Here is a 27,500-nt window from a genome sequence, read left to right on the forward strand (position 1 = left end):
AATAAATATAATTGGAATGGAATGGAATGGAATGGGATAGGATAAGATAGGATAGGATAGGATTGGAACGGAACGGAACGGAACGGAACAGAACAGAGCAGAATAATAACTGCCACTTTAAATGTACATTAATACATTAAAATGAGATTTCTTTGCATACAGCTCTCAAACGGTAAACACCTCCAGTACAAACTGCATAAACATGACAACGACAACAACAACAATAATACATCTACCCACATATACACACATATATTTGGTAAATTTCTGCCTTCAAGGGATGCCAAGAGAAGGACCTGTTAGAGTTTACCATTTCAGACAACTGGCTGTCCAGTCTCTTGTTAAAGACTTCCAGTGTTGGAGCGTTCACCGCTTCTGGAGGCAGGTTGTTCCACTGGTTAATTGTTCTAACTGTCAGGAAGTTTCTCCTTAGCTCTAGGTTGCTTCTCTCCTTGATGAGTTTCCATCCGTTGCTTCTTGTCCTGCCTTCAGGGGTCTTGGAGAATAGCTTGACCCCCTCATCTTTGTAGGAGCCCCTCAAATATTGGAAGACTGCTATCCTGCCACCACTGGTCCTTCTTTTCATTAGACTAGACATACCCAATTCCAGCAACCGTTCCTTGTATGTTTTAGCCTCTAGTCCCCTGATCATCTTTGTTGCTCTTCTCTGCACTCTTTCCAGAGTCTCAACATCTATTTTTGCATTGTGGTGACCAAAACAAGATTAGGGTAATCTCACTGAATATCCTGAAACAGCACCCCCAAAACTTTTTGGCACCAGAGATCGGTTCCACGTGGACCGTGTGTGTGTGTGTTTGTGCACTGCCTGGATCCCACGTGTGTGCAAATGGGGCTTCGCTTCTTTGTGTGGACTGGTTCAAGGCCCAGGGATTGGGGATCTCTGCCCTAAAACATCCACCTTCTAAGTAATCCGTATAGGATTATAGTCCATAGGACAAATGCAATTATAGTTCACAGAAAAAAAACAGAACTGGACAAGAAGTCATTGCAATGTAAAAGAAAGAGGACAAAGCTTTGGAAAAAAAATAAGACTGTATAACTCTACACTCAAAGTGTAGAACCTCGGCGAAATTTTGGAAATTCATTCACCAGTTTATCTAGTACTAATTAGAAGGTTTCAGAGATAAGCATCTTGTCCAACCTTACCCGAATAGCATTTTCTTTCAGTTTATTTGAATTGAAACTTGTATTTTACCACAAATTACTGAACTCTGACAGCTATTTATCTAGCTTTTATTCAGAGTCACGATAAATAGAGCTGGCCAACAAGAGACTCTGTTTATCTCTCTTGATCTCTGTTCTTTTGATTTAGACAGATACTTTGAGGTTCCCCTCTTCAACCAGGACAACCTGGGAGTTGAAACACACACCTCATGATGTGATTAAAAAGCAACACTTTCCGGAATAACAATGACCACATAGCGTGTGCCATTGAAGACTCCTTCATATGGATCAGTGGTTCTTAACCTGGGTGATATTGCCCCCCAGGGGGCGATTTCATTTTTCAGGGGGGCGGCGGAACAAAAAGGGGCAATGTGGGGGCGAAGGAATGAAAAGGGGGCGATGTGGGGGCGATGGAGCGAGATGTTTTGGGGACACTTTTGAGACTTTTTCATACAGTGAATGGCTGCATATCTGTCATACAAAAACATCAGATTGCTCGCTATTAGTGGATTGAATTGTGTGTTCAAATGTTCTTACAGCTAGCTTCAGTACAGAACGCCGTACATATGTGAATATGCATCGCTTATCTTCATGCGCATTGTGGTTTGTTCTTATGCCCTTTTTATATTTCTTTTTGCGTCTTAAATTTCACTTGTAATTCAATCATTAAATATTACTGTTCTTCTTTTCAGGCATTTCACTTTCTTGCAACTGAATTTTGTTTTCAAGGTGGTCATTACATTTAAGCGTCTTGAATAAATAAGATAATAATGAAATATATGTATCACAAAGTTTGGGAATAAAGTGACGGGTGGCACCAAAATTTTTCACACAGTTGAGATATGGGAAAAAGATTGGAAATAAATTATTTGCATCAATATGTCCTGATGACAATTTTAAAGAAAATAAAACAAGTGTTTGCATAAATGGAAGAATTATTTCCTATGTTGTGATTGAGATGTTATGTTGGGGGAGGGGGGGTGATGACAACTTTCTCATTGGCTCAAGGGGGCGATTCGTTCAAAAAGGTTAAGAACCACTGATCTGGATGATATTTTAAAGGAAACTGGATTAGATATATCACCAAACTCTCTCCTCCACCTCCGTTTCTCTTTTGGCTTATTTTGATTCTGGACCTCACAACGGCCAACTAAACAACAATGTTTAGTTGGCCGTCAAATATACTGTTCAAAAGTCTGGCAGTGCCTTCAGGAAAAGAGCCAGAGTCCTGTCTAAGGACACTGCCGAAGCAATAACTAACATTAATTGCAGACATGAAACTCGTTAATTTATTATTTCATAGGTAGCTAACGTTTTTGAAATTCTGTCAAGGTTAAACAATTTATCACTTGAACACAACCACAGGGGAATGGAACAGACCAGCTGCTGGGCTGATGACTGCTTATTAAGAGCAAAATCGGGGGACTTGTAAAAAAAAATGTAGCTTTCATTGTCGAGATATAATGATAGGCAGTGCCACTCACCATGGGAGCTTCCAAAGGCTGCTTCAGTGACTTTGAAACCCCACAGGCAGCTCCAAGAAACAGAAAATAAATCATCCCTTGATAACTGGCTAGTCTAGTGAAGAGAGGGACCAGGGGTGACACCATAGCAGTGTTCCAATATCCCAGGGGTTGCCACAAAGAAGAGGGAGTCAACCTAGTCTCCCAAGCGCCTGAAGGCAGGACTAGAAGCAATGGATGGAAACTGACCAAGGAGAGATTCAACCTAGAACTAAGGAAAAATTTCCTGACAGTGAGAACAATCAACCAATGGAACAGACGTTGCCTTCAGAAGTTGTGGGAACTTCATCAATGGAAGCTTTCAAGAGAAGACTGAACTGCCACCTGTGGTGTAGGGTCTCTTGCTTGAGCGGAAGCAGTGGTGGGATTCAGCCAGTTTGCACCAGTTCAGCAGAACCGGGAGCTAATGTTTTGTTGCCCAGGTCCAGAATGGACTTCCGGAAGCAGCATCCACACAGAGAACCGGTTGTTCACATATTTGATATCCCACCACTGAGTGAGGTCCCTTCCAACTCTGTTACTCTGTTAAGTGAGAACAATTAACCAGTGGAACAACTTGCCTCCAGAAGTTGTGAGTGCTCCATCACTGGAGGGTTTTTAAGAAGAGATTGGACAGCCACTTGTCTGAAGTGGTAAAGGGTCTCCTGCTTGAGCAGGGGGTTGGACTAGAAGACCTTGGAGGTCCCTTCCAGCTGTATTCTGATTGATCGATTGATGGATTGAAATTATAGTTCTAGTAATGAGGAGATTTATTTGGGCTCACTTATAACACACAGCAGTTGTTGAGTGGAAGCAGCAATCTTTATGATATAGAATGTTGGGGTTCTGTTGTGGTTCAACTGCACTCAATGTGTAGTCCTCAATGGAACTGCATCTACATGGAGGAAAGTATGCAGTGGGGTACCCCGAGGCTCTGTCTTAAACCCTTAAGCTCTATCTTCAATATCTTCATCAATGATTTAGACTCTGGTTTGGCTTGTGCTTCTTGTCTGCTGCTATCTCATTGACCTTGACTAAACTGCTAATTTCCAGAGCAAGTGTATATGCATGAGCCGAGGTGGCGCAGCAGTTAGAGTCCAGTACCGCAGGCCACTTTAGCTGACTGTGTTCAGCAGGTCAGCGATTCAAATCTCACCGGCTCAAGGTTGACTCAGCCTTCCATCCTTCCGGGGTAGGTAAAATGAGGACCCAGATTGTTGGGTGCAATGTAAATATATATATATACATTGCTTACTGGTGTGCACCGCTTAGAGAGTGCTTGCACTTAAAGCGGTATATAAGTCTCATAAATAAATAAATAAATAAATAAATGTGTATTTGATACCAGAAGCAGGACACAGCCCAAGTCAAAATGGCCTCCAAGGGCAATGACCAGAAAGGATGGGGGAAAGTAGAAGCTGGGCATATCCCACCCCCCTGCTTTCAACCTACTGTTGATAAAGTCAGTGACAAAAATTTTGCTGAGAGAAGAGGACAATCAATAACTTAAAGCTGGAACGGGTGAAGATAATTTTAAGAGCTCTTGGCTGTGGGCTGGGGAAGAGATGAACATTTTGGGGGGATGTCACTGGAAAATAGATACTGGAGCATATTTATCCTGCGGAATATACTCTCAGACGAACAGGCAATCAATGAAGCTAAATTGCCTTGGTGACATCTGTGTCCTTGAATTTCATTACCGGAAAAAAATTAAGTTTCTTAAAAGTTTTTGCTTTTATTTTTTGTTCTTTTGTTGTTATTATTATTATTATTATTATTATTATTATTATTAGTGTTATTTTCTCCTGGTGTAAAAAAAAATCAAAACAACCTAACAAGTTTAAAGCTATAAAAAAAAAAGTCTTTAAGTTAGAAGTAATTTCAGAATTCCGTAAAGAGGAACTCTTTAATATTTTATGAAGTGCAGCCAAAATCACAGCGTGTTTGGCCGTGTAGCATTTAAAATGTAAATATATTTTCTGCCTACAAAATAAGGGAGAGAGAGAGAGAGAAAGAGAGAGAGAGAGAGAGAGAGAGAGAAAGAGACTAAAAGTGGTTCTCTGCGCAACCTGGTTTTTCCATTTCAAAAACCGTGTTTTATAACAGTGATAGAAGAGATCCAATGTGTTCAAAAGAACACATTTTGGAAGAAGCATTAAGTTAGCTGTATAAGGAATGTGTTTTCTCTCGGAGATTAAGGATGCTTCATGGTTTATTTTGGTTTAAACATTTTCTGATTGAACTCACAAACGGAAGAACTGCATGAATAATTGCATAGAGTACACTGCCGGTTGCTTGAAAGATTATCATAAATTTTCTTGTTTAGCTCCTTAAGCAAAATCCTGTCATATAGCACGCCACCCTTGGTTGTTTTAAAAGGTGGAAATCAAGTTATAACTTGTTTGTTTTGCCAATAAGGAACAGGAGTCAATGGTGGTTTTTTTTTTCAAAAAAAAAAAAAATGTGTAGAAATGCAGGAGCCCGACAAAAGATAGAGGGAGAATGTTTTGCGAGATTTCTATTTCTTCTTGAAATAATTCTATTAACCCGTAGCACAAAATATGGAGAGAAAAATACAAGTCATTTCTGTGGGGGTCCTTGAGCCTGGTTATTTTCTGGCAGACATTTCATTACCAAACTAGATAACATCATCCATGCAAGTAAAGGAATATAAGTAAGTAACACTGATGATGCTAACTAGTTGGGTAAAAAAACAACTGTAGGAAAACAAGCCAGTTCAGAAAGCACCAAGGATCCTTCTCCTCCTCCTCCTTCTTTCTGGCTTTGATGATGTTCCCTAGTTGGGTCATGAAATGTCTGCAAGAAAACAGCCAAGCTTAAAGAGCATCAAGGACCCCACAGTTCAGCCGTGAGCTACAAATATTCTCCTCTATTGGTATCAAAATTTTTTTGTAAGTTGAAAGTTGGACGTTCTCCCTACGTTGTTTCTTCTTCTTCTTCTTCTTCTTCTTCTTCTTCTTCTTCTTCTTCTTCTTCTTCTTCTTCTTCTTCTTCTTCTTCTTCTTCTTCTTCTTCTTATTCTTCTTCTTCTTCTTCTTCTTCTTCTTCTTCTTCTTCTTCTTCTTCTTCTTCTTCTTCTTCTTCTTCTTCTTCTTCTTCTTCTTCTTCTTCTTCTTCTTCTTCTTCTTCTTCTTCTCCTCCTCCTCCTCCTCCTCCTCTTCTTCTTCCTTCTTCTTCTTCTTCATCTTCTTCTTCTTCTTCTTCTTCTTCTTCTTCTTCTTCTTCTTCTTCTTCTTCTTCTTCTTCTTCTTCCTCTTCTTCTTCTTCTTCTTCTTCTTATTCTTCTTCTTCTTCTTCTTCTTCTTCTTCTTCTTCTTCTTCTTCTTCTTCTTCTTCTTCTTCTTCTTCTTATTCTTCTTCTTCTTCTTCTTCTTCTTCTTCTTCTTCTTCTTCTTCTTCTTCTTCTTCCTCTTCTTATTCTTCTTCTTCTTCTTCTTCTTCTTCTTCTTCTTCTTCTTCTTCTTCTTCTTCTTCTTCTTCTTCTTCTTCTTCTTCTTCTCCTCCTCCTCCTCCTCCTCCTCCTCCTCCTCCTCCTCCTTCTTTCTGGCTTTGATGATGTTCCCTAGTTGGGTCATGAAACATCTGCATGAAAAGAGCCAAGCTTAAAGAGCACCAAGGACCCCACAGTTCAGTCATGAGCTACAAATGTCCTCCTCTATCAGTATCAAATTCTTTCTTTTTGTAAGTTGAAGGTTGGACGTTCTCCCAAATGTCCTGGGTTGGTTGGAGAGCACTGCTCCCACGTGTCAAGAGTTGTCCATGAATACAGAGACAAAATAACTCTGGAATAATAGATCATCCTCCAGTGTCCTCCTTTAACTTCTAAATTTTGGCAAAAGTTAGACTTATTTTTGTTCTGAACATAGAAAAACCTTGTTCCTTCCCTACGAATAAAGTTTGTTCAGAATTTAGCCTCCACCTATTCAGAAGAGGCTTGCAAAATTTTAAATTTGCACGGAAGTACGGACGACCCAAATGATTAATAGGGGGATTGGAAAGCAGTTTTGCCTTCTCTGCTGTTATTTGTCACATCTGCAGAGTTCTCCTAAGGTTGTGCCCTTCAAGATGCTTTGTGTACATTTTCTGCTGTTGTCTTATTGCTTTGGCACTAAAATCATCTTGCAGAGGAGTGACTCAGAAGAGTGTAAATTTCTGATGAACTGGAAGAACAACGCTGAGTTGCATTGAACCAACTTCCTGGGAAGAATGTCTAATATCCAAAGGAAGAGTTTTCTTATTCTGTCTGGATTAAAATAAAAGGGTTTTATTTTTGTATTATCTAAGAAATGGATTGCTTGTGCATATAGAGTAATCTAAGCATCTAATCAATCTCTCTTTCTCTTTCTCTTTCTCTCCCTCCCTCTCTCTCTCTCTTTCTTTATTTCTCTTTCTCTCTTTATTTCTCTTTCTCCATCTTTCTCTCTCTCTTTCTCTTTCTCTCTCTTTATTTCTCTCTCTCTCTCTCTCTCTCTCTCTCTTTCTCTCTCTTTATTTCTCTTTCTCTCTCTTTATTTCTCTTTCTCCATCTTTCTCTCTCTCTCTCTTTCTCTCTCTTTATTTCTCTCTCTCTCTCTCTCTCTCTTTCTCTTTCTTTATTTCTCTTTCTCTTTATTTCTCTTTCTCCATCTTTCTCTCTCTCTCTCTCTCTCTCTCTCTCTCTCTCTCTCTCTCTCTCTCTCTTCATACAAATAAATTGTGTGGAATGAGCTTCTCTCACATCAGCCAGATGTGATAATCCAGATACTGTATTTTATTTATTATGCATACTTTTTTTTTCAGGGTATCCGTGATGAATGGACAAATGGCTGCAAAATAAAAATAAAAGTTCTGCCATTCTACCACAGGGATGTAGATATTGAAAATAAGCAAAAGTTTTTGGGAGAGCTAGCCCATTGATATTCATTAAACTGCCTCCCTCCTTCTCTAGTACGGATATGGATTAAATAAGTGGAAATTGAACGCAAATGCAATTAAGATATGCTTTGGCCAGGAAAGATATTTTAAAATGATATTATTGATGTTATTAGAAAAATGTAACAAATGTTGATATGTAATTGTATGTTTACTAACAATAATAAGAATTCTTATTTGCTTAGTGCGGAAAAATGGTTATTATCAGAAGAAGAGAAGATGTACTGGATCTAGTTGGAAAAACTTATATGTATCACCAAATTTTTAAGGGACCCAGTCATCACATTGTCTGTTGAGCACTTGTTTGTGAAAATATAAAATTAATAAAATATTTATATATATTTATATATGTATATATATAAAGAAAATAAGCAAAGTTAAACCACAGACCTCATTTTTCCCCCTAACTGGATACAACAATTTTCTAGCTCTTTGTAATGAAGGAAGCTGAGTCAGTTGAAAAGATGTGCATGCTTGTGTGTGTGTGTGTGTGTGTGTGTGTAAAACAAGTTCTATTTTAATTCTTGCTCAAGGTACTTTCAGCTAATAATAATAATAATAATAATACTTGGTAAGCTGTTGCAAGAAGATTGCACAAACTGATTACAAGCAGCGGCATGACAAAGTAGCAACAATGGTGCATTGGAAGATCTGCAAAAAATATCATTTGCCTGTAAGCAAAAACTGGTGGGAGCATAAAATAGAGAAAGTCATAGAAAATGATAAAATTAAACTGCTCTGGGACTTCAGAATTCAAACAGACAAGCACCTGCAACATAACACCCCAGACTTAACAATTGTCGATAAGAAAGACAAAAAAGTCTGGATAGTGGATGTGGCAGTGCCTGGAGATAGCAGAATAGAAGAGAAAGAAATGGAGAAGATAACAAAATACAAAGACCTACAAATAGAAATAGAAAGACTGTGGCAAAAGCAAGCAAGGGTAGTACCAATAGTAATAGGCTCCTTGGGTGCAATCCAAAACAACTGGAGCACCACTTGAACACCATTGGCATTGACAAATTCGCTATTAGTCAATTGCAAAAGGCGGCCTTACTAGGAACTGCTTCCATCCTGCGACGATATCTGTAATACCATCAAACATCCACATCTGCCTATCCCAGGTCCTGGATAAGGACTCGATAGGTAGACAAAATGCCAAATCCAGTCTGAACATCTGGCTGACTGTGCGATGATCGATAATAATAATAATAAAAGATTGCCAGGATAATGGCAAATTTCCCTGAATGAATGTTAATTATTTTTCTGGTTGATAAAATCTCCAGTGTGACACAGTAAGGATCACAAATCATTTTGCTTTTTTTTTTTTTTAGCAAGACTTTGCAGTAGGTTATATTTTTAAGGGGAATCAGGGTGAGGTAAAATTACATTAAATTTTAGTTACAATTTTATGAGGTTCACTTTTATACTTGGCGTTTCCCCCTGTACTCTGGTCCAAGTCTGCAATAAACTACTTATACTGTCAGCAGAGAAGCGTTCGCTGCAGTGTTGAGTCCAAAGCCCTTCTCCCAAATCATGTTTGGATCATGTGTAGCTCCAACTATCAAGGGACTTTGCTTTCTTCCTCAGAGGCAGGGGTCTTCCAAGTTGGCCCTTTTATGACTTGTGGACTTCAACTCCTAGAATTCCTCAGCCAGCGTGCCTGGCTGAGGAATTCTGGGAGTATTATGGTTCTGACAGATGAAACTCTTCAAAGAACTTTGAGGCATTGTTTACCCTAAAAAATCTTTATTTGAGAAGCATAGCATCGGCACTAACACAATCGAAGCCAAAAACTGGATTCCCCACCCTTGAGCATCTAGTATCAAAGCGCAATTTCCTCCTCCAGTTGATAGTCATAAATCACATTCCCCAATTAGCTTGAAATGCGGGCTTCCCCTCCAGCTCTCCAGCCCGCCAATTCTTTATCATCCCTTCTTTCAATAATCTCTTGGTTCTCACACTAAGTCCAGTGTTATTATGTCTAGCTAGACTCTCATGCACATTCCTCCCCCCCCCCAGCATCATCTAACTCTAAAAATAAAAAGAAGAAAATAATTGCATCTCCATCTGTTGTCAATGCAAAAACATGCGATGTTAGCAGGGTTGACAGGGAGTTGAAGTCCACGAGTCATAAAAGGGCCAAGTTTGAAGACCCCCTGCTCAGAGGGATGAACTATCTCACTTCATCAGGAGCTACCGATAACCCTCGTCCGTGCTAACACCGTTAACATTTGAAACACGAAGCTGCAAATGTTCTTTCAAACTCTTTCCAACAATCGGTAGCTTTTACCATTGCTGAAGTTGAATGATTGCATTATTTTTTTTTAAAAAAAAGTACCAGATGGCACTAGTTTTTCTGCCCAGAAATCCTTGCATGCCAGCAAGAATTCTGAATCCTGTACTGTCCTACATATGCTTTGTAATTTCAAATGGTCTAGCTGAGATGGGAGACGGCTGTCAAGCATATTCAGCTGTCTTCTGCAACTTCAGTTGCAACGATGGAAAGAATCCAGCTGAATTGGAGATCTTAGACCAAGCCAAGTCTAAAAATGCTGGAGAATTCCTGGCAGCCTGGTACTCAGAAAAATGAGCGATCAATGGGCACATAGAGATAAACAACATTTACAGGCCACTCAAAATAGACATGCAAAAAGCCAAGAAGAAAACAAAAAGACCCAAATGCTTACTCTCCAGCAATCAGCACCCAAATAGGCAGAGACTGACACCAAGATTAATACTAGACGTACAATCAAGAAGTAAACAATACTCCAATCAAGGAATTATCAACTCAGACAAGCAAACTAGCAGTAGAAAACAGTCTAATCAAGGATCCAGCAAGACCACTCACACCAACACTTACAGGACAAGCCACTAGTATATAAGAAGAGGGCAAATCTCTCTTTTTTTTCAGCACTGATGATGTTACCTAATTGGGTCATGAAATATCTGCAAGAAAATCAGCAAGCTCAGATAGCACCAAGGAATCCATAGTTGTTGTTGTTGTTGTTGTTTCTTCTTCTTCTTCTTCTTCTTCTTCTTCTTCTTCTTCTTCTTCTTCTTCTTCTTCTTCTTCTTCTTCTTCTTCTTCCTTCTTCTTCTTCTTCTTCTTCTTCTTCTTCTTCTTCTTCTTCTTCTTCTTCTTCTTCTTCTTCTTCTTCTTCTTCTTCTTCTTCTTCTTCTTCTTCTTCTCCTCCTCCTCTTCCTCCTCCTCACAAACCCAGTCCCTTCTAGCACCTAGCTGGGTGCTGAGACATCTACAAGAAAACAAGCTCAGAGAGGACCCCTGAATTGAAAACCTGTGTGGTCTATCCTCTTTCCCTGCAAAAGTTCAACAATCTGTTTTTGTAGAACCTTCAAAGTCTTGTTCCTTCTGTGGTGCCCACTAGGCTTTGTTATTAGGACGTTACTCCTAATTTTGGCAACACTGTTTAGCCACAATAGCCAATTAATTTACTTATTGACCACTGACTGCACCACATTTCACATTTCACAGTAGTACATTTTACTTTTCTCCTCCGGTGTGAATTTGTTCCACTTGCTTTGCGGGATCATGGATTTGGAGATCATGCAAGAAGGACTACAAATTCTCTCACCTTGTTTTCTCTACCACAGGCATAATTTCAAAAAAGCCTGTTTTTATTTACTTGGCTGGCTGTGTTGTATCCCAAATGCTCGCCAATAAACAACCTTTAGTAAAAGCTGATGGGTTATTATGTCTCCTCCCTGACGTCCCTGTTCAGTTTCTCAGACAGCCCAACGTTCCCCGGGTCTCCCTTTGAAAACTGCTGTGCTAAAAAACCATTTCCCAGTCCTGCTGTTGCTGCAGATTACTGACTCTACCCCTCCCCAGTCACTGCAGAGCATTATCCATATTTTGCTGCAATATTAGGAAGTTAAATGAGCGATGTTTCCAGACTAGTACCAAAAGGTTACTCAGGGCTTCCAGCGATGGTGAGATTGCATCTTTCTCACAGCTTTGCTATCGTCTCCACATTCCAAGCGAACGTAAAATATTCCCCTGGACGCTTCCAGATTGGTGATGAAGCACTAAACAACCGAACTAGTTCACTCTCTGTTCCTTGGTGGTCCCCATAGAATGGGGACTCATTGTCATTAAAAAGATCTAATCCTCTTGAGCCCCTTCCATATGATTGCAGATAGCTCTTGCAGCCTGGAGTCTCCAGCTGTTTTCCAAGTCTTTACAAACTAACTAAAGTTTGCAAGTTCATCCATTCAGATGGCGCTGCAAAGGGGAACATTGAGTACCGATGTCCCAAAGATACTTTTTTTTTTTTCAGGAGGCAAATGGACTTTCTTGTTTTCCTTTGAAGACGTTTTGCTTCTCATCCCAGAAGCTTCTTCAGCTCTGATGGGATGGTGAGGAACGGAAGGATTTATACTCCTTGCAGACAGCTGGTCCTTTGCCTCCTTTTAGAGAGGCGTTGAGGCCACTTGGGGGGGGGGTTGTCTGTGTCCTCAGGGTCACCTGAGTGGTGCAAAGGTCCATGGAGCCTTCTTGGAACTGCTGAAAGAAGACTTTTCTTCCTCTACACACCTGTGGTTCAATGAGTCCTAGTGAGAATTCCCACTGACTCTGTTCCTCTTCATCTGTTATCTCAGTGATTGCGAACCTTTTAGAGACCGAGTGCCCAAACTGCAACCCAAAACCCACTTATTTATCACCGGGTGCTGGGTGGGTGAGGCTGTGGTGGTCATGGCAGACTGGGTGGGTGTGGCCAAGGTGGGCATGATCACCTTGATATTGCTCATGGGAAGGGATGCCTGTGGGGGCCGGGCAGGGTTGGGGGAGATCCAGGGGGGTCTCTGGCAGATGGGACAGTGGGCAGGAGGCTCGTCCTGTGGGGTGAGGCGAGGCAAGGCAAGGCAGCGTGGGGGTGCCATTGTCACAGGGCAAAGCAAGGCAGGGGCCGGGGTGGCTGCTTTCCGACACCATCGGCCCCTGCACACAGAGGCCAGTGAGCGCATGGGTGCTGGGATGCATCCGGCCACGTGGGACCTCAGCGAGTTAGCAGATGGCTGGTTGAAGAGGGACGGTTGCCATCTCTGGGGCATGACTCGTGTGCCCACAGAGAGGGCTCTGAGTGCTGCCTCTGGCACGCGTGCCATAAGTTCGCCACCACTGTGTTATGTATTTGGGAAAACACAATCACATCCTTGAAGGTTAAAATGCCTTTGAGTTAAGCTGAATGCCTTGTGACTGTAAGGATACTTTTAGGATTTATAGTTTTATCGACTTGCCACGGCCTTTTCCCAATATTTTATTATTTTATTTATTTGTATCCCACCTTTATGATTTTTACAAATAACTCCAGGCGATCAATATATCCAACACTCCTTCCTCCTCCCATTTTTCCTACAACAACAGCCACAGTCTGGAGCTACCAGAGATGGCTTAATTGTTCTCTCCATCAGAAAATTTTTCCTTACTTCTATTCTCCAAAGCACCTGAAGGCAGGACAAGAAGCAATGGATGGAAACTAATCAAGGAGAGAAACAACCTGGAACTATGGAGAAACTTCCTGACAGTTAGAACAATTAATCAGTGGAACAGCCTGCCTCCAGAGCTGTTAATGCTCCAACACTGGAAGTTTTTAAGAAGAGACCGGACGGCCATTTGTCCGAAATGGTATATGTGTTTGGTCCAAACAAGATTTCTGCTTTAATCCTGTTTTTCTCAAACAGATAAATGCCAAAGAACGGGATAATATTAGATCATTTATTCGACAGGAATCTCAAAAAATAACTTACAGTCAAGAAGAGTTCTTCTGATGAATATATCATGACCTTCTCCATTCTTTTGGATGAAAGATTGATGGTAGACTCACCCCATGGCTCTTATGGGACACATCGCCTTGTGTCTTTCTTCACAAAGGCTTCTTTTACAAGCTAGCACGTAGCCAGAATATCCTGTGATGAACTTAGTAGCCCCTCCCACTGACTTGTTAACATAGGATTCACTGAACAGCTAACATTACCCAGAAGCCATCTCTTAAGGAGACAGCGCTTAACCCTTTAAATGCCAAACATTCTAACTTACAGTTCTCATAGCTAATACATGCTCTGGCCAGGTGATTACATTACCGGTCCAGCACAGTATAGGGTTTCCTGCCTGAGCAGGGGGTTGGACTAGATGACCTTCAAGGTACCTCCCAACTTTATTATTATTATTATTATTATTATTATTATTATTATTACTATTATGTTGGTTTTTCTTTGAGAGGCTTCCACTTACTACTTCTTCTCCTGCCCTCCGGTACCCCGGAGAATATGTCATAGCAGGCCATATTTACTGTCTTTGCATATTCTTTTAGTTTTAGTTATTAAAAATGGACTCTGGGTTGGGCAGCGATGCTTAATTTTGTTTTATTTCAAAAAGGCTTGAAGATTAAAAGCTCAGGTAGAGCCGAGGAACCCCATGAAACGCTTCCTTTTCTCTTTTCATGCAGTGTTTTGATCCTGACTCGGACGAGCCAAAGAGATTTGGCTGATGAAAACAGATCCAATAATTAATAATTTAAATAAAATATAATAAAAATAATATATAAATACAAATTATAATATAAAATAATAAAAAAATAAAAAATTAAAATAAAACAATAAACTTATAATTTAAAAATAATTATAAAAAAAATTTAAACATAAAAAAATCAATAAAATATATTAAAAAAAAAGTAATACAAAATAAAAATATAAGATAAAAAAAAAAAAAATATAACATAAAAATAAATAAATAAATAAAAATATTAAAAATAATAAAAAAAAATAAAAAAACATGAATAATCTAATAAACAAAAAATAACTATAAAAATAATATTATAATAAAAAATAATAAATAAAAAAAATAAAAAAAAAAAAAAATAATAAATCAATAATAAATATTGCAATATAATGTAATAAAAAAAATATAAAAATAAAATAATAAATATAAATAAATAAAAAATAAAAAAAATAAAATATAATAATTTCTGGCTATTCATTATTTTATTCATTTTGGTCCCAAAGTTCTGGAAATTGCAGCTGGTGTCCTCTTGGCATAAGGAAGTCAATTAGCCATGCCAACTTGTTTCTGCGTTCCCTTGTGGCAGCTCTTCCAAAACACCAGAGTCCCTGTTTAAGAGAGTTGGTGGGTATCAAGAAGCTGGAAAGCGCCCAGGATAATGGAGAACCAGCTGCTGCTTGCTGGAATAATAGCCAAAACTCAATGACCCAATTGATGGAAAGAACAGAAGATCTGGGCAGTGCCAAGTTTAGACGAAAGGATCTTTGATCTTGGCAATACTCAGCACAACAGGAACCTCACTTTCTTTCAAGGGAAGAAAATAACGCAAGCACAGTGAGTTTGGCTCGGCTTTCGTCAGCTTGCCCTTTCAGCTGGACACGGATGTTGCACTGAAGGGGCCTTGCAATTTAAAAGAAAGTCAGTTTGGTGTAGAGGTGTTGGAGCACCCACAACTTATGAAGGCAAACCGTTTCACTGGTTGATTGTCCTCACTGTTAGGAAGTTTCTCCTTAATTCCAGGTTGCTTCTCTCCTTGATTAGTTTCCATCCATTGCTTCTTGTCTTGCCTTCAGGCACTTTGGAAAATAAGTTGACCCCTTCAAATATTGGAAGACTGCTATCATGTCCCTCCTAGTTCTTCTTTTCTCTATATTAGCCATACCCAGTTCCTGCAAGTGTTCTTTGTGTGTTTTAGTCTCCTGGCCTTTAATCATCCTAGTTGCTCTTCTCCGCACTTTTTCCAAAGTCTCCACCTCTTTTTTGTAATGTGGTGACCAAAACTGGATGTAGTATATTCCAAGTGTGGCCTTACTAAACTTGTATAAAGCGGTGCTAATGCTTCACTTGATTTTGATTCTATGCGTCTGCTTATGCAGCCAAGGATTACATTCGCTTTTTCGGCTGCTGCCGCATAGAGCTGGCTCATAGTCAAGTGATCGTCCACTAGGACTCCAAGGTCCCTCTCACAGTGGCTGTTTTTGAGCCAGGTTTCACCTAATCTGTACTTGTACCTTTGGTTTTTCCTGACAAAGTGTAAAAGCTCGCTTTTCTCCACATTAAATTTCATTGTGTTGAATAGATAGGGCCCAAGTCTATCGAAATCTTTTTAGATCCTGTCACGTTCTGCCTACTCCTTTGGAATAGCATCCCAAGAGCCATGGATTGGTTTTATTTCTTTTTTTAACAGCCCTTATGGTGGCTAGGTTGTGAGCTGTTCCTTTCTCTAATCTGGAGATTAATGAATGTAGAGTTCCATTCATCTTTGACTTCGTGATTTATATGGTAATGTTATTTGTGCTTTAGACTCCATACTCTTTAACCTTGTTTGCATAAATAGGATATATAAACTGCTCCGTGTTGGCTTGGCTTGGAGTAATATGTGTAAATAAGTTAATTAAAAATGTTTGCCATCACATCACGATGTTCTCTCATTGCCCTTCTTGGTCTTCCCACCTAAGAGGTCTTTTCATACTTTGGCGATGTTTTATTTCAATAAGTGTGCCCCTGATTTGATATGTACTCTTACCAAGTTTGCCCAGGTAGTCACTGTCAACATCCAGCTTGAGAATCCAAATAAAACTCCAGGTTCATTCCGTTTTCGAAAATCTTTCTGTTTATTGAATACACGGCATGGTGATGCCAAAGCAAAACTAACTCTGAGGTTCCCAGACACCAGTTTCATAGAATTAAACAATAATTTCTCCAGCCAAACCCCCAAACCTCTCACATAGTCCATGTAAACAATTTCACTTTGTTATGGGAACCGTCTGCTTCCTCTCTGCACCTGCTGCGGTGTCCTTGAAAAACTTTCAGGCTCTCACAGTCTTCAATGGAATTGTGGAGGTTTTGTTTCTCTCCATCTAACCCATCTAAAGCAACACCTCCCCCCTCCCTTACTCTAAGGGCAAGTTGAAATGAAGAGGCACGTAGCTGCCAAAGTTTCATTCTTGACAGTCATATTTTGATCACATCAATGACAGATTAGGCACTTTAATTTTCAGGCGCTAGCAACCAGAGCCGCACGGGAACAGCCTAAATCAGTAACTTCATCGTTTACCACTTTTATTACAAGAACCAGATAAGCTTTCATGTGTCTTGGGGGAAGTCTGAATGGTGACTCCAAGCTAGGTCCTCACTTGACTCCTCCTTCTAGCCTAGTTGGCATTTTCCCAGCATCAATATGTATTTTGCCAGGAGATTTATTTCTCCAAATGCACAGAAACATGTTTACGGAGACCTATCTGAAGGATCTTTGAACTAACATGTTTTGCTTTGTGGAGAGAATAAGGATGGCTGAATTATTACTGGAAAATTAACTGAGACTTGCATTCAAATCTCACAAATCTCACAAAACATTAACATTCAAACAGAGAAATAAGTTCATTTTATATGCGCAGAAGAAAAGCTGGGGCAGGGCAGAATTTCTCGACTTTCACAGAGGAGAAATGTGGACAAGCACACTAATTCAAAATATTCGACGATGGTAGATTTATTGATGGACCCATATCAATAAAGCACAAATGCAGAATTTAAAATATGGAAACGCCAATAAAATAAAGATGTAAAATTTACGACGGGGAAAAACCGAGATCTGAAATAATAATGTTACATATTATATGTTATATGCTATGAATATCCCAAAGATGCTTTTTCAGGAGGCAACTGGATGTTTTTGTTTTTCCTTTGAAGACATTTCACTTCTTAGCCAAGAAGCTTCTTCAGCTCTGACTGGATGGTGGGGAATGGGAGGATTTGTACTCCTTGCAGACAGCTGGTCATTTGCATCCTTTTAGAGAGTCGTTGAGGCCACCTGGAGTTTTATCTGTGTCTTCAGGGTCACCTGAGTGGTGCAAATAGATGTGGAGCCTTCTTGGAACTGCTGAAAGGACCGTGTTGTAGACTGGAGATAGATGATGTCATATCCCTCCCCCTCTGTTGAGAGAGGGCTGTTCAATTTTGACCTAGATGGCCTCTTTGACCCCTCTTTCAAACCGGCGGTCCTCTCTGTCCAAAGAGTGGCATTGGTCTTTTAAATGCAGATGGACTGCTGACTCTTGTTTTAATGGGTTTGTTCTCCTGTGTTGTGCCATGTGTGTTTATGAAGTGGCTGTTTTGTTTCCCCAATGTACAGATCTGTACAATGTACAATGTACAGATGGCTCACTGCATCGTACTGCCTATACCACATTGCTCAGTTTGCGTCCGGGTGACCTGGATGCCTGAGAATCTCCATAGACATGCTATGAATATATTACAAATATGATACATAATTTATAATATATTCGAGAATAAGTCGTCTGTATGGTGGGCCTGTACAACAACCATATCTAGCCTTTCCTCTCTGTGGTGAGCATTAGGTCCAGATCCCTTTTGTTCTTTTCCTTCACCTTGTAATAAATAGAATAGATCTGGAAGGGACCTTGGAAATCTTCTAGTCCATCCCCCTGCTCAGACAGGAGACCCTAGGCCATTTCAGACAACTGGCTGTCCAATCTCTTAAGACAGAGCCTCAGGGTACCCCATTGCATACTTTCCTCCATGTCGATGCAGTTCCATTGAGGACTACACATTGAGTGCAGCTGAACCCCAACAGAACCCCAACATTCTATACCATAAAGATTGCTGCTTCCACTTAACAACTGCTGTGCGTTATAAGTGAGCCCTAATCAATCTCCCCATTACTAGAACTATAATTTCAATCAATCGATCGATCAATCGGAATACAGCTGGAAGGGACCTTGGAGGTCTTCTAGTCCAACCCCTGCTCAGACAGGAGACCCTAGACCATTTCAGACAAGTGGCTGTCCCATCTCTTCTTAAAAGCCTCCAATGATGGAGCACCCACAACTTCTGAAGGCAACTTCTGTTCCACTGGTTAATTGTCCTCACCGTTAGGAAGTTACTCTTTAATTCCAGGTCGCTTCTCCCCTTGATGAGTTTCCATCCATGGTTTCTTGTCCTGCCTTCTGGTCCTTTGGAGAATAATTTGGCCCCCTCTTCTTTGTGGCAGCCCCTCAAATACTGGAATGCTGCTATCATGTCCCCCCCTGGTCCTTCTTTTCTCTAAATTAGCCATACCCAGTTCCTGCTCTTCAGGCCTTTAAATCATCTAAGTTGCTCTTTTCTGCACTTTTTCCAAAGTCTCAGTTATCAGAAAGAACAGATAAGAACTTCTTGGTCCTCTGATTTCTGGCAGAGTTAGATTCCCAGCAGATATCAGGGTAATTGAAATCTCCCATTATCTCTATTGTATTCCTCTTTCACCAAACAATCTCATCCGTATCTTACGCCTGCTCTGTTAGAAGCTTCAAAAAACAGCCTTTCTTTTCATTCTGATGCCAATGTTTTCGACGGGATTTCCACCCTCTGGATTGGATTGTATTTCTGTGCAGCCATGGCTTTTGTTTCTGCCCAGCCCCAATACGCCACTGACGACGAGAGCTGGCAGCGGAATTTCTGCGAAAGCTATTGTTAAGTTTTACAAACTTTCCTGCGGCCTTCGTTAAGCCAATCCAGGAAGACAATCCGCCTCCCTCCATTTATTTTGCTCATTAGAAGCCAGATGGGAAGGTCCCAGACGGTGATTGCGTGACTCTGGGGATGTCGCACAAGCTATTGGAAATACACACCGGTGGCTGCCTGACTGAATGTTGCCCCTGTGACTATGGGGGATGCTGAAACGATTGTCAACAGTGGCTCATTTTATTCAGTGCTATTGTAACTTTGAATGGTTGCTAAACAAATGGCTATTAGTCGGGGGCTGCAAGTACTGCTTCCCCTTTTTACTGGGCTGGTTTCTTTCTTTTTTATCAAATTGTAGACAAAGAGCAAATTAAGAGCATCACCGCATCAAATGTCTAGAGTCTCAACCTCTTTTTTTACATCGTGCTGACCAAAACTGGATGCAGTGTTCTAAGTGGTGATCTTACCAAGGCCTTATAAAGTGGTATTAACACATCATGTGATCTTGATTCTATCCCTATATCCCTATCTCTATAATTATTTCTTTGATGGCTTGATTGATAGCCCACTTTTTTTCCCTCCAAAACTTTGGAACAGTTTTTTTTTAATTGAAAAATTTATGAACTTTTTACAATAAAATACCTCCCCCCTCCCACCCCCCATGACCCTCCCCCCTCCTTCCCAGAGCTGAATACAGGGTTAAAAAAACAAAAAAAAAACATACGTTAAATGAACATCAATCAACTATACATACATCCCAAAAATTTAAAGTACTTTAACTCCAATACATAGAAACAAGAAGTCCAACCATAACATAACAACAAAAAAAAGAAAAATACCCATTTTAAACTATAAATTATTCAAAAGCTAAATAATACTTTCTAATCCCATATTTATTCTGTACAAAATTTATCCATCTTTTCCACACCGAGATATATCTCTCTTGTGAATGGTCTTTCAGATAAGCTGAAATTTTTGCCATTTCTGATAAATAAGAAACTTTAAAAAACCATTCTTCTATAGTAGGCAAGGAATCTTTCTTCCAATATTGCCCAATCAATAACCTTGCCGCCATAATAAAATTCAACATTAAAATAATCTCTTTGCCATCACAATCTTCAATAATACCTAACAAAAATAATTGTGGTGTAAATTTTATCCTTCTATTAAAAATCTTCTGAATGTTCCACCAAATCTTAATCCAAAAAGCCTTTATATTTCTACATGACCACCAGATATGGTAGTACATTGCAGCCAAACAACCACATCTCCAACATTTGGGCTGTACATTCGGATACATACGAAACATCTTTTGTGGATCAAGGTGCCACCTATAAAACATTTTATAAAAATTTTCTCGTAAATTTTGAGCTTGGGTGAACTTAACATTCCTCACCCAAATTACCTCCAATGTATCTAATAAAATCGGCTCTTCAAAATTTTGAGCCCATTTAACCATACAATCTTTAACTAATTCTGTTTCTGAATCCAATTCCACTAGAGCATTATAAACTCTTTTTATATGAGTTCGACTTTGATCTTTAATTTGTTTCATCAAATTCACATCTTCCATAGTAAAACCCACTTTTTGATCTATACTCCATCTTTCTAATAATTGCCTATACTGGAACCAAGAATAAATAATATTTTCTTGCATTAATTCCTCCATAGATTTTAATTGCCAATTATTCCCTTCCCACTTAAGCAACTGTTTGTAAGAAATCCTATCCATTTTCACTCCTTTCCTTATCCCCTCTATTGCATGCCCAGGAATTCCCCACAACGGTATTCTAAAATTTAATCTATAATATTTCTTCCAGACACGCAATAAAGCAATTCTTAAAACATGGGACTTAAAAACTCTATCCACCTTTTTATTATAAATTAAATAGGCATGCCATCCAAATAATAAATCCCATCCCTCCCAAAAAAGTATATTTGAATTTGTTAAATTAACCCAATCACTAATCAACGTTAAAACCACCGCATCATAATACACTTTGGAACAGTTTTAAGTAGCCTGGATGAAGGCACATTTCAAATTTGGCATTTGTTTCCTGCAATAAACCCTAGTCTTTCAGATAGAAGAATCACAACACCCTTTCAAAAGGGAAATTAGGGAGGTTTTGGAGCAGATCTTGAGAATGGAAGGGGATGGGCTTGAAGTCCCCCTCCTTTACCAAAACACTTAATTGGATTTCTCCATGCCTAAGGTTTGTGGCAAATACTTTCCTGAGAAATGCCACGTTAATGTATGTATTTAAGGGGTGCCCACGTATATATCGATGCAACGGCAGCACCCCATCGAAATTTGTGTAATTGAGTGTCAGAAAGGATTTATATCAGTGGTTCTCAACCTGTGGGTTGGGCCCCCATTTGGGGTCGAACAACCATTTCATGGGGGTCGCCAAACAACGCAGTCCGCCATTTTCCCCCCTTTTCCTTAGCTGTGCTACTCCTTTTTATTCTATTGGCTTTTGAAAGCCAATAGAAGAGACTCTCTTGAATGGAGTCTAATTCTATTGGCTTTCAAAAGCCAATAGGAATTGTCCAGGCTGTCTCTGCTCTGCTGAGCCCGCCAAAAGTCCCATTCTACAAACGGTGCTGCACCAGTTGAGTAGTCCTCGACTTACGACCGGTTGAGTAGTCCTCGACTTACGACCGGTTGGGGGTCGCGGCATTAAAAAGGTTGAGACCAATGATTTATATGCTCTTTGTCTATGAGATTGGTCTTTTGTAATTTAAGTAGCAATTCTGAACAAGCTATTGCAGTTTTTGGTCCATCGATTTCATTAGCTGTTTTCTGGAATGACAAAAGCCAGAGGAGGTTGCTGCCTTCAGATCTGGGCCTTCCCCTGCCCCCCAACCAATAACAGACCCATGGAACTTTTTTTTTTTTAAAAAAAAGACTCACCTACAGCCCAATTCTTGGCATGTTTATTCCAAAGTCAGATTGCCTTGATTTCCAAAATACAAACAGAGCATTGCAATTTGAGGCACTTTACAGATCAACATCAATGAATCCAAAGGTCATGTATGAATCCTTGTGGTGCAGTGATCAAGGTGATGGAGAAGAAATTTGAGAAACCTTGGTCTAAAGCCACCTTCATTGGTAAACCTCAGCTTTCAACTATTTCACAATTTCTGCTACTTAACAGAACAACTGGGTTGGAAGGGACCTTGGAGGTCATCTAGTCCAACCGCCTGCTCAGGCAGGAGACCCTATCCCTTTCCAGAAAAATGGCTGTCCAATCTCTTCTTAAAAACCTCCAGTGATGGAGCACCCACAACTTCTGGAGGCAAGTTGTTTCACCGATTAATTGGGTTGTCAGGAAGTTTCTCCTTAGTTCTAGGTTGCTTCTCTCCTTGATTAGTTTCCATCCATTGTTTCTTGTCCTGCAAATTCAGGTGCTTTGGAGAACAGGTTGACTCCCTATTCTTTGGGTATGTCTATTTTAATGAAGAGAAGGACCAGGAGTGACATGATAGCAGTGTTCCAATATCTCAGGGGCTGCTACAAAGATGGTCAAATCTAGCCCTCTTGAAATATCCCATGGATATCTTAATGGAAATATTCTACAAAACCTCCAATAGTTTTACCCCAGTTCCTGCTCCCCGTTTACTAATCAATAAACCACTTCTGCAGGTTATACTAATAGTTTTCCTTTGGAAATCAAGATGTTACTGTTCTAGAGCCCGTTCAGGTGGAATCTATAATATTATTAGAGACATTTGTTCTGTGCTGAAGATTCTACATAGCTCTAAATGCAAAAATCTTTATTTGAGCGACATACGAAATGGCTATAAGACTGTTTTAATAGCAGGTAAACTGTTCGTACTGGGGTTAGTTTTTTCCCCCTCATAACGGTGAAGAAGCAAGGTTATCTTTCCCAGGCAGATGCTGGTTTGTCTATAAAGGGAGAATTGTGATATGGAAATATTGCGTTGAGTAGAGGCATGTCATAAAATTCAACTGCACTGGAAAATGGAAGATTTGCATTAGCAGAACTTAACATTAGTAAAAAGAAAATTAAAAAAAAATACCCAAATTGTATTAATGTTCAGAAAAATTACATACCCAGAGCTTTTTTTAGAGATTGAAACAGATTCCTCAGTCTTACGTATCTCTAGCTTTCAAAATATTACACCTTTAGAGCATTATCTAATTATTTTCATCATTAGAAAAATGTTTCTAAACTTCAACTGGAAATCGTAATTGATGTTGTAGGATCCAATCCAAGGCAATCAAAGGTTTATTCTTCCAAGCTTTTGGGCTTGTACTGGACCCCATCTCCCATCCTCTCACTCCAGAATGTGTGCACTGGGCTGTTCTATGCGTTGAATTGATGTCCATTACGCAATGTCCATTCTTCTATGTTTCTACATTAACTGATGGTAACAGATGTCCATTCTTCTATGTTTCTACGTATTTGAGGGGCTGCCACAAGGAAGAGAGGGTCCTTTATTCACCAAAGCACCAGAGGGAAGGATGAGAAACAATGGTTGGAAACTGACCCAAGAGAGAAGCAACCTGGAATTAAGGAGAAACTTCCTGACAGTGAAGACAATCAACCAGTGGAACAGCTTGCCACTAGAACCTGTGGGTGCTCCATCACTGGAGGTTTTTAAGAGGAGACTGGACAGTCACCTGTCTGAGATGGTATAGGTTCTTCTGCAATGTCAGCTTCATACCAAGAAAACCTATATAAAATGTTTTATAGATGGGCATTTGCCACCAACAAGATTAGCAAAAATGTTTAAAAACATGTCAGAGAAATGTTGGAAATGTAAGCACAAACCAGGTACTTATTCTCACATGTGTTGGACATGTGTTAAAGCAAGGACAAATTGGACAATAATCCACACTTGGTTAGAAAAAATGTTAGAGAAACACATAGACTATAAACCTGATTTTTTTTTTTACTAGGTATAATGCCAGAAAAACTTGATAAGCAAAGTACATCTTTGATTCTACGTGTGACAACAGCGGCAAGAATTATATTTGCACAATATTGGAAGAACGAAGAAATACCACCAGAAGAAGAAATAATAATAAATAAATACTAGACTGTGCGGAAATGGACAGACTGACTTTAAGACTGAAAGAAAAAGAAGAAACAGAATATTTTCAGACTTGGGACCTATTTTATCAATGGTTAGAGAAAAGATTTAGGGATTAGGAATTTAATTTTGTATTAGTGAATAAGACTAATGTGGAATAATGAACAATCATTAGAATAGTGATGTATCTGCATAATTACTGGAATAGTGCTGTGTTAGTAGTATGTGACTAACCTAATGCGCATTGCACTTGGATACGATGTATGTAGCAAACTCTCCATTGTATACCCATGAGAAACGAATCCAATGTATTACAATGTGTATTCCTTTGTTCCTGAGAAAAAGAAAGTATAAAACTGTAGTCTGAACCCACCCTCGGGGTTCAGAATTGCTTGTTGCTATTGCTTCTGAACCTGCGCAATAAATCTCTCTGCTAAAACCCTCTGGAATTCGCAAGAGTCCTTTCGTTTTCCACAAGAAGACAACACGTTTTTCTTGAATAATTATTATCGAACTCTGTTTAAAAATAATAATAATAAAACTTTTTTTTTTTTTTAAAAAAAAGAGGAGGACTACCTATAACAGAGAGACATAAAGGTGCTTGGAGTATATTATGGCATGCTTCATTGTCTGGTGATTTAAAAAAGGACGGGGGAAGGAAAGCGTGGTGTTTGTGTCCAGGAAAAAGGATTACAATTATTATCTGGAGAAGATGCCGTAAACAGACGGACTAAAGCAACCTTTTATCTTGGAGGTAAATGAACTGAAACAGATGAAAGAAAGCAGAAGAACTTCTCTAGAGGCAAAAAAATATCTCTCTGTCACCAGCTGTTCCTGGGAGATAATGTCCCCTGACTGTTAATGTAGGAGAGGAATTCTAAATGTCCACAGCTCTTTTCTCCTTTCGGTTTATGGAACTGCTCGCCTCATTGACAGAGCTTCAAGGGAGGGACCGACAATTCCAATAACAGCTCCCAAATGTGTGTGTGTGTGGCCACCATATTCCTAGAAGCAAAAGGATGAAGAGCACTTCTTTGTTTTTAATGATGCTGATGAATAAAACATAGAATAGAATAGAATAGAATAGAATGGAATGGAATGGAATGGAATGGAATGGAATGGAATATAGAATAAAGAATAAAGAATAGAATAGAGAAATGAAGAATAGAATAGAATAGAGTAGAACAGAGTAGAATAGAGTAGAACAGAATGAAGAATAGAATAGAATAGGAATATAGAGAATAGAATAGAATACAATATAAAGAATAGAATAGAATAGAACAGAGTAGAGTAGAGTAGAGTAGAGTAGAGTCGAATAGAGTCGAATAGAGTTGAATAGAATAGAATGGAATAGAATGGAATGGAATCGAATCGAATCGAATCGAATGGAATACAGAATACAGAATACAGAATAGAATAGAATAGAATAGAATAGAATAGAATAGAATAGAATAGAATAGAATAGAATAGAATAGAATAGAATAGAATAGAATGAAGAATAGGAATAGGAATATAGAGAATAGAATAGAATACAATATAGAGATAGAATAGAGTAGAGTAGAGTAGAGTAGAATAGAATAGAATAGAATAGAATAGAATAGAATAGAATAGAATAGAAGTTTGACATAGATGGCCTCTTTGAGTGCTCTTTCAAACCAGCGGTCCTCTTTATATCAAAATTGAACGGCCCTCCGTCAAAGGATGGGGAAGGATATGACATCATCCATCTCCAGTCTACCACACAGTCCTTTCAGCAGTTCCAAGAAGGCTCCACACCCATTTGCACCACTCAGGTGACCCTGAGGATACAGATAAACCTCCAAGTGGCCTCAACGACTCTCTAAGAAGAAGGCAACTGACCAGCTGTCTGCAAGGAGTATAAATCCTTCCATTTCCCCACCCTCCAGTCAGAGCTGAAGAAGCTTCTTGGGTGAGAAGTGAAATGTCTTCAAAGGAAAAACAAGGAACTCTAGTTGCCTCCTGAAAAAGCACCTTTGGGACCACCCTGGCCTGGATGACGGGGAACCTCCATAGACATTAAGCTAAGGGTGACTCTTAAATCTGTTTTCCAGCCTAGTCCACCTCCTGAAGCCCGCCTTATCCTACTTGTGGCACATGAGAGACAAATGAAGATGACTTCAATCAACTCTGTTGTAGTCCACAACTCCCAGCACTTCATTTAGTGACTGTTTGAAGAAGTTACAACGGCATTGAAAAAAGTGACCGGGGGCCCTTTTTCAGACATGGCAGCATCCCCATGATCACGTGTTTGCACAGAGAGGGACACTCGCTTGGGTTGAATGGAATTTGAATAAGGTCTTCTGGATCCAAATCTTTTTTATTTTAGCTTCGGCCAGAAGGGAGCTCTGATCAGACTTTAGGTACAATGATTTTTGGAGAAATAAGGATGCTGGGATGAGTAATAGCATGAATATATATAAAAAAAATTAAACAAAGCATAATAGGACAAAATGCACCTGTAATTCAGGGGGATCCATACGCCATTATCACCGCATAACTCTCTGTGCAGTATCGATGTGGCAAGTCTGTATTATCTCCCTTAGCTTTGCAAGCAAATTGGAGGGTACTTTTTTGAGCTATTTAAAATGGAATATAAAAACACACCGGTGGCATTAAGGCGCAGGGGACTTTATTGATTTCAGACAATACGCAGCGTTTAAGAAGTTCAAAAGAAGACCTCCTCTCCGTACAAAATCTAAAGGCACATCAGATCAAAAGAGGTCTATAAGGCTAGAACCCATGCCAGGCAAAAGATGAAGGGACTTTATTGTTCTTCCTTAAAACAGAAAAGGAGAGCTTTTAAGGTCACTTTCTTACTCCCCTTCCATTCCTAAACGTAGGACAATTCTTTCTTCGTCATTATCAAGCTAAGATCTCTTCCGCTTCTCCTGCAACTGGTAGTGGTTAGTGCACGTCTAGGGAGATACTCAGTCATCCAGGTCATGGTTGCCCCAAAGGTGTTTTTTCAAGAGGCAACTGGATTTTCTTGTTTTTCTTTGAAGACGTTTCGCTTCTCCTCCAAGAAGCTTCTTCAGGTTCTGACTGGATGGTGAGCAATGGAAAGATTTATACTCCTTTCAGACAGTTGGTCATTTGCCTCCTTTTAGAGAGTCCTTGAGGCCACTTGGAGGTTTGTCTGTGTCCTCAGGGTCACCTGAGTGGTGCAAATGGGGGTGGAGCCTTCTGGGAACTGCTGAAAGGGAGGATATATACTCCTTGTAGAAAACTAGTCATTTGCCTCCTTTTAGAGAGTCGTTGAGGCCACTTGGAGGTTTATATGAGTCCTCGGTTGTCCAAAGGTGCTTTTTCAAGAG

This window comes from Crotalus tigris, unplaced genomic scaffold (genome assembly GCF_016545835.1).
Source record: "Crotalus tigris isolate CLP2741 ecotype Arizona unplaced genomic scaffold, ASM1654583v1 scf7180000019298.7629538967:1458412, whole genome shotgun sequence".
In the NCBI taxonomy this organism is placed as follows: domain Eukaryota; kingdom Metazoa; phylum Chordata; class Lepidosauria; order Squamata; family Viperidae; genus Crotalus; species Crotalus tigris.